Source organism: Nannospalax galili, unplaced genomic scaffold, assembly GCF_000622305.1.
Source record: "Nannospalax galili isolate Female #2095 unplaced genomic scaffold, S.galili_v1.0 scaffold45, whole genome shotgun sequence".
In the NCBI taxonomy this organism is placed as follows: domain Eukaryota; kingdom Metazoa; phylum Chordata; class Mammalia; order Rodentia; family Spalacidae; genus Nannospalax; species Nannospalax galili.
This window is the reverse complement of record NW_008355775.1, coordinates 6,254,457-6,262,760: the sequence shown is the minus strand read 5'-3', so window position 1 is coordinate 6,262,760 and position 8,304 is coordinate 6,254,457. Positions and strand designations below refer to the sequence as shown.

General features: G+C 38.5%; 1 protein-coding gene across 1 annotated transcript in view; it reads left to right on the top strand.

The window, feature by feature from the left end:
* Positions 1 to 7,947, top strand: part of Jmy (junction mediating and regulatory protein, p53 cofactor) — a 74,722-nt gene extending 66,775 nt beyond the window's left edge. The window contains exon 11 of the mRNA XM_008853333.3: positions 2,476 to 7,947. The gene's annotated coding sequence lies outside the window, so the exon portion shown is untranslated. The remainder of the gene's footprint in view (positions 1 to 2,475) is intronic.
* Positions 7,948 to 8,304: the final 357 nt, after the last annotated feature.

Sequence of the window (8,304 nt, the reverse complement as noted above, 5' to 3'; positions counted from 1 at the left end):
GAGGGGGGGCTAAAGGGGGACCCTGTTTCAAAAAAAAAGGGAAAAAAAAAAAAAAAAAAAAAAAAAAAAAAAAAAAAAAAAAAGAAAGAAATGGGGATTCTTCACTTTGACATCATAACCTAAGGGGATCTGATGTATATGTAGGTACAAGTGGATTTTGAAGACTTGGCACAAAAAAAAGTGAAATATTCAGATTTTTAAATTTTGATTATAGACTGTATTTAGTTATATGAAATAAAATACTAAGGGCAATTTTACCTGTTCCTTGTGGGCTCTGGTTCATCATGAAAATGTTCTCTGCTACCTCTTCATCCTACCCTTCCCAGTCAGCATCTGGATCAAGCTTACCAACAAAAGTCAATATTCTTTGTGACCTGTGTTTGTATGTTACCTTTATGTTGATCCAGCCAACATCTACTAGTACTGCTGCTCTGCTTGCCCTGGTTTCAGTAACTTAGTATAACTTAACATTTTGGATCCCAGTATGATTTCAACCATTTTCACTTACATGTGGGTACACCATACCTTATAGAAAAATACCAATACATATTATTTAAAGAAATAGAATATGAAACAGTATTTCTATTTAACATGGTAGTGTTCAGAGACTGTCTTGGTGGGATCTTCTCTGCAGTGGGTGTTTATGGGTTACCCCAGCTGTACAGTTCTTGCTTCATGCTCCGCTGACTCCTGCTGGTTGTAGCTCCTTAGGTCACTGCTGTAGCATCATGGTGCTCATTGGCTAGTTTCATAGTTGCCCCTCACATACAGCTGCTCAGACTGGCATATCCTTGTTTGTCTTCTCCTGTCCCACCAGATCTGGCTTGACACATAGACATTGCAACTGCATTTTGTATAACTTAACTGAGGTGGTATTTGTAGTGTCTAGCCACTAATTTAGTCTTGGGGGAATTGGTATAGTGTGAGAGGCTGATTGTTCATGGCTAATGTATATTGTACAGTGTTGAAAGAAAACCTGTTTACCACTCTCAGCTAATGTATGAATTCAGGCACCTGCAAAGTCACTCTTAAAAGTTGAACCTGGGCCTAGAGAGATGGCTCAGTGGTTTAAGAGCACTGGCTAATCTTACAGAGGACCCACATGGCAGCTAACAACCATCTGTAACTCTAGTTCCAAGGGAGTAGTGACCTCTTCTAACTTCTGTTGGTATTGCATGACACTCGAGCACTTACATGGAGACAATACACTCGTACACATTTTTTTTTTTTTTTTTTTTTAAGTTAAACCTATGCAGCTGTGGTGGAAGCAATCCATCGGCTGTGTTGTCCCCCTGCCACATGACAAGGCAGGAGCTCTGGAGCACTGCTTGGGGAAAACACAAAAGCACTGAACTTTTACATAATTCTCTACTAATGACTATAGAAGTAATCATTTGTGTTACCTGTTACTCTGATAGGGTCTGACCATGCTGGGTGTAGAACCCAGAGCCTTATAAATACTAGGCAAACAATCTACTGCATCCTCAATCGTATACTTTAAAGATAGATAATTTCTTCTATTTTTCCCTTCCTTTGGGGGGCTGTTGGGTAAGAGTATATAGCCCACACTGGCCTCAACTCAAAACCTTAAGAGAACTAATTTCTTGAAACTTGTACAAAGTAAAGGTCTCTTGTTCTGTGTTGTCCTTCACCAGCTCCATCCGCACATGGCAGGTTTCCAGTTTGATTCCTGTAGGATCCGTCTCAAACCTAGGTAGTTATTTACAGTGATACACAGTGGGAAGAACATGAAGTCCATGTTTTCTGAGACACTGCTGATGGCCATATTAGAGCGGCAAAAGGAACATGTGGGATTGGTTTTACTACAAGGTCAAAGTAGTATATTTCAATATGTAATTGACAAAAATTGTAGTTTCCCCCACTCCCACCCCTTTTGGGGTAGGTAAAGTCTTCAAAATTCAGGTTTAATTTTTCAGTGCAGTCCTTTTTAATATTTCTTAGTAGCACATTCCAAAGTGAAATGTCCTACTAAAGTGTAATGGGAAACATTTTATAATGTTTGAGGGGTTTTTTTTTTCTGATCGTTTTCAGACAGGGTCTCCTTATAGCCTCAGCTGTCCTGGAACTGGCTATGTAGACCCGGCTAGCCTCAAACTCTGTTTCCCAAGTGAATGTTTGAGATTTTTAATCTAGGCCTGGTATGGTGGCATGAGCCTTTAATCCCAGCACTCAGAGGCAGGTGGATTTCTGAGTTTCAGGACAGCCAGGGCTAGGTAGTGAGACCTTGTCTAGAAAAAAAGGAAACCAAAAAAAAAAAAAAAAAAAAAAATGAAACTAAGCAAGCAGATTCCTCCTTTTAAAAAGGTAAATCCTACACAGCACTGTGTAAATTTCTGTTCAGAAAATACAAAAAAATTAGTGTTTTTCATGGGTTTTGTGAAGAATATGAGGGAGTACATGTACTTTTAAAAGGTATTTTGTTTTAACAAGCTCTATTATTTTGTTTACAAACAGGTAACAGAAAGAAGAAAAATACCTACAGATGAAGACTGGTTCTGATTCTTTGGGAAAACAGAAATTGAGCTCTTGGTTCCACAATTGGATTCCACTAGATCCTGAGTCTGTGGCTCAGTGGTATGGAAAAAAAGGAAGCACAATTGGCAGGTTATTACTCCCAGTCATTCTAGCTGATAGTGCTCACTTGAGTTTCAGGTGTGCAATGTTCCTGACTGCAATGAAGAAAAGGCCTTCTGGCTATTATGCACCTTCTCTTCTCAGCTGCCCATTACATCCGGTGGCCACCCATGCTAGTTGTCACTATGAATTCGAAAAAGATTGGGTTGGTCAAGTTCTACTTGAGTGAGCTGCTTTGGAACTGCTTTGAGATTCATCTTTCAGTGTACTGAGAGTACATTTGCTGAAAATCAGCTGCTTCCACATCAGCTTACAGAAGTAGTGACAGTCTAAAGAAGTTTATCATGGTAGTTATAGGTCAGGAATTAAAAGAATCAGAGTATACTTAAAAGATCCACTTTATTCATCTCCAAAGGAATTTTCATAAAGATGTTCAGCATCTGAAAAGCCAATTGGGATAACATTAATGTGTGTGTAACATGACACATTGAACAAGGCATATTTTTAGGAGTCCAGAGTCTTACACTTTGTTAAGAGTTTGAAGTTAAAATCTCCATGCTTTTAAATAGCATTTCATAATTCTGAATTTATAATAGTTTGAATTTTATGTACATCCTGTTTATGAGAAGCAATGCTTTGTAATTTAATAATGTTTCAAATTATTTTTAGTCCTTTTGTTTGAACTACTGCTTGGTTACTATAACTCATGACTTTCCTATTGAGAATCAAAATCAGGATTCAACAGTAGGGATACAGATTGCAATTCTTTGTATCATGCACCAGTTTAAGGTTTTATTATTATGCTCCACAGGGAAGAGCATGTGCTCTGCAAAAGCCCAGAACGTAGCCAAAGACCGAAAATCTCCAGCTGGCATTTCACTACTTTGAAACACTCTGAATAGAACTTGAGGAGAGAGCATTTCTTACTGTCACTGAGTCTGTATACTTAATATATGAGCTTATATATAGGTGCTGATGTTTGCTGTGTTGGAACCTTGAAGGATCCATTTATGAATAGAGCTGACATGTTTTGTCAGCAGGATTATGTGACCATGCAGGAAGGTAGATGTGCTGGTCCCATTTCACGGCACTCTCTAATGTGTGCTAATGCTTAAGACAGATCTTGGCTTTTATATGGAGGAATCGAAATACCAAAAAAAAAAAACCCCAAACAAACAAAAAAAACTTCATACCTTAGAAAGCTGTTCTCTGGTTTAGCCCCAGAAGCAGTATTGGAGTAAAAGCTCCTCAGCCTACACGAACACGTTTTCCAGCAGAAACACTGTTCACACTCTTGTCGTTTTTAAAGGCTATTTTCTTTCAAATAATTATGGAGGAAATTTTCTGGCAGTGGGTTATAGAAAACAGTCTTTGCATGCATCAGTATTGATAGCATGTTTATTGATGAGACTAGGGGCTTCTCTAACCATTTCTTGATGTCTTGGTTTTGTTACCAGTGTTAAGCCCCACTTTTTGTCTGGGATGACCAGTAATACACCTAATAGATAACTAAAGTACCAAAACATATGTAACCCAAAGTGCCACTGGTTAGATAAAATGCCAATTTTCAATGTAAATTTACAAACCTAAAAATCATCTATCAGTTCTACATAACATTTCATATATCCAGGTTTTTTAAAATACTTGTTTATAACAAGTTTGCCTCAAATTTGCAAGTCATCTTCTTGCCTTTGCCATCCATGCCTGCTTCTGATTTCTTTTTTTTAGCTTTAGGAAAATACAGAATCTAATGTTAACCAAAGCCACTGTGATATAGTAAGTCTTAACAAAAACTAGAGGGGTATCAAGCCCTACTAATCTGAGGTAGGGCTGCATCCACAGCTCTTCGCACATCTCATCAGAGCTGTCTAGGAATGACCTCATTTGCTAAAATCTGAGACTGCCCATTTTCTGGCATATTATTTTCTTCCAACACATCCATTTCCCTGCCTCAAGATTCCTGTTCTTGTGCTGTGGGTATGGCTCAGTAGTGGAGTGCAAGACCTTGGGTTCCACCTCTGGGACCTCTCCCCCTCCACCCTCCAAACAAAATCCTACACATTTGGAGTTATGCACAATAAAATTTTATGTAACTAGCATCCACATGTCTGTCAAACACCAGATTAGCCCTCATTAATTTAAAGCAGTTTTAGAGTCCCACAAAAATGACATAAGCATGGTTAATGTTTTTCTTAGTTTCTTATGCTCCTATTATAATGAAGCCTTTTGGCTTTATACCCGATGCAGCCTGAAGACCAGAAGTGATGAGCTCTGGCCTTGTAGTTAATTTGTACAAGTTTGGTTATGACACTATTTCCAAATAATTGACAGTTACACTTCTGTGAATATGTCATCTTTATATTCATAAACAGCTGCTTGGTTATGCTTAGTTGATTTAGAAGTTAATTTACAAATAGAGTCCTAATTGCATTATACATAAAATAGAGAAAGCAAGTAGATTACTTGGCAATGTTTATGGCTAATGCTATTGGTTACACTTGAATATTAATTTCAAATATTTCCCTTAATGCAACCAAAATGACATACAATAGCTAGTGTAGTGTGTATAGAAAAAAAGATATTCTCGGCAGTTTTAAATCCTAGTTGGTTGTATCTTAGCCATATGGAATTGTCTGGGGGAGTTTTTAAGGGATCAACAGTTACCTTGTCTAAAGAATATAGATTTAATCTGGGCGTAGTTGTGTATGCCTTTAATCCCAGCACTTGGGAGGCAGATGCAGGTGGATCTCTGAGTTCGAGACCAGCTGGGGTTACAGGAAGGCCCTGTCTCAAAAAGACAGACAGACAGAGAGAGAGAGAGAATATATATATAGACTTAAGGGATTTGTGAACAGCATAAAAACAGTCATTCCTTAGTGTTTTTGTACAGCTTAAGCTTCTTTGCAAAATGCATTCTTAAGGGTACTGGTAGACACAGCTGGAGGTCAGTAAGGTATGCATCTTGGCCACGATGGGTGAGCACTTTATAGTGTATGTATGTGTTTGTAAGGAGAATCCTCTTTTCTACAAAGTTGAATGTGGAGCAACATTGATGTCACAGGTCATGGCCACATTGTGTCCTAAAATGTGCTGAATTGTATACTAAGAATTAAAACCCAGTGGACCCCAGCCTAATGGGCAACCTCTTCATGGAATAGGGACACACCCAGGCTGCAGTTTCATTCTCTACATTCCATGAGCCCTCGTTCTGGAATTAACATTCACTGAATGTGCTTGTGTCCATTTAAATAAATGATTTTGACCTTAAAGCTTTCTTTCCCCATTCCCAGCTTTGTTATGTATTATGCACCAGATACCAGCTGTAAAGTGGTTTTTGGCCCTATCAGGGAGTTGAGGTTTCCTATGTGATACCAGGTTACTTGTAACAACAAAAAGGAGCCCTAAACAACTAAAAACATTTCAAACTATTGCAGACTACTTGTTAAATGGAACCGTTTGACAGTGAAAGCAGCGAACTTTAGTCTTACCTAATTCCTGCACTGACTATAACTTAATGTAAAGGTAAATGTGCATTTCAAACAGTTTGTTGCCATTTGTTTAGTATAGAATTGTACTTGGTGTTAGCCAGTGACCACAAGATTTATTTTAGATGGAAGAGAGATGATGAAGTAAAAGCACCTTACTGATGGAGCACACTGAGTTTACTTAGAGCCACTGAGCAATTCAGTAGTGATTTCTGAACTCTGCTGCAAAGTCCTTTTTGTTAGAGCACATTAAGAAGAGTCTGTGTAATTGCTTTATAAAATGAAGCAGTGGTATTTTTTAATCTTATAAATATGTAATTTAAAAGGTTTTCCTACAAAATGAGTTTATATAGTTACCTAAACTATCATGTATGTAAACAGAAGTTTTAAAAGTGGGAGGGAATCCTGGTTTGGAGTGTGTATAGTGTGTGTATAAACTAAACGTTTGCTGCTTTAGTTATTTCAAAGATGTGCATATTTTAAATTTTTCTATGTTTTGCCCACAGTAAATGTACAATGTGACACTTGTATGGTTTCATTGATTGAATTCCAAATTTATAAATGTTTCCCTCCTTTTAAAAGCACATTGGTCCACTACAAGGTGCATGCACAGAAATATACCTCCGCGTCTACCATGCTCGTGTGTGTTATTTCACACTGAGTTTCAAGTCAGCCATTTATTTTGAGAGGAAGGGGAAGTTTTATTTCAATTTCTGTAAATTCAGGTACAGTTAAGAGTGGCTCTGTTTGGGGCAATTGAGTGCAAGTAGAAAAGACCTTGAAAAGTGATGTTTGAAAACAAAAAGTGTTGGTGTTTGTTATAAAGGTGAATTTTAACAGGAGAAAAAAAATTTTTTTCATTTGCATGTTATATGGTTAACTATTAAGGTCCAGGGGATAGCGCACTATGCAGCCTACCCCATGCTTATTTCATTGTCTGCAGGGGGGCATGGTGGTGCACACCTTTAATCCCAGCGTTCGCCTTTACTCCCAGGCAGAGGCAGGTGGATCTCTGTGAGATCAGGCCAGCCTGCTCAACATAGAGCGTTCCAGGTCACCTGGGGCTACAGAGAAACCCTGTATCAAGCCCTTTGCCTCACCCCACCCCCACAAAAAGAAGTCTCCGCATCACTGGTCACATTCCCCTTCATTTGTGGGAGGCAGTGAGGGTGGAGAGTGCACCCCATGCAGTGACTTCAGCTTCTTTGGCACAGTCCCCACTGGCTTACTGAATTTCTCACTGTACTGTATATGTTTTCAAGTGTGAAACAATAATGTGTAGATTATGAAAAATGGAAGGCTGCAGATCATTTTGCATGAATAATGTCCACCAGGACTAATGAAACTGACATGTTTTTAGCCGTTTTGGGTAAATGAAAATTACAATGGCAAACTGTCTCACCATTTACTAGCTTTGTGCAATACTATAAAGGCAGAAGCAAAACACTAGTTCACCGTGCTTGGCTGTAAGGGTGGCTCTCCCACCATCACATCAAATGGACGTTGTGTGCAGTGTACTGTAAATGCCATCTCTTGCAAATTTATAGTACTCAAATATGCTCAATTAACATCCTAAAGTATTAAAATACAAGGAAAATACTAAGCAAGCATTTATAGCAATACTCTGAAATCTCCAATACTTGTTTTGACTGTTGCCTTTTGCTCTTTAGTGTGACTTTTCTGCATTGTAATTATTGTATTGCTTTGTATTTCATGTTTTTACACTCATGACTTCAGAGTTAAGTACTTGTACACCAAGTATTGCAATCACTTTTCTCTTATTGTACATGCAATGTAACAACACACAGTTTTGGTGCTTAACAATATTCCTTTTTTTTCTTTAATAAAGGATATTTATTTGAATTAACCTGATTTTGTTTGCTAAATAGCATTGGTGGTAGATATTTTCATTTCAAAAATGCAGCACAGCAACATGCACGTTTTTCCTAACATGTATGTTACATTAGATACACTTTGATTTTTTGTGACCAAATGCCTAACAAGAAGCAACTTAGGGAGAAAGTTTACAGTCAAGGGGATACAGTCCACCATGGCAGGCCAGAGAGGACGTGAGAGGAGGAGCTGTGAGGTCATGGGGCATCCACGCTGATGAAGCAGAGAAGCTGAATGCTGCTTTCGGCCTTTCTCCTTGTCGTTCAGCAGCCACCCCAGTCGGTGGGACGGTACTGTTCACAACTCACATTCAGCGTGCATCTGAGAACAC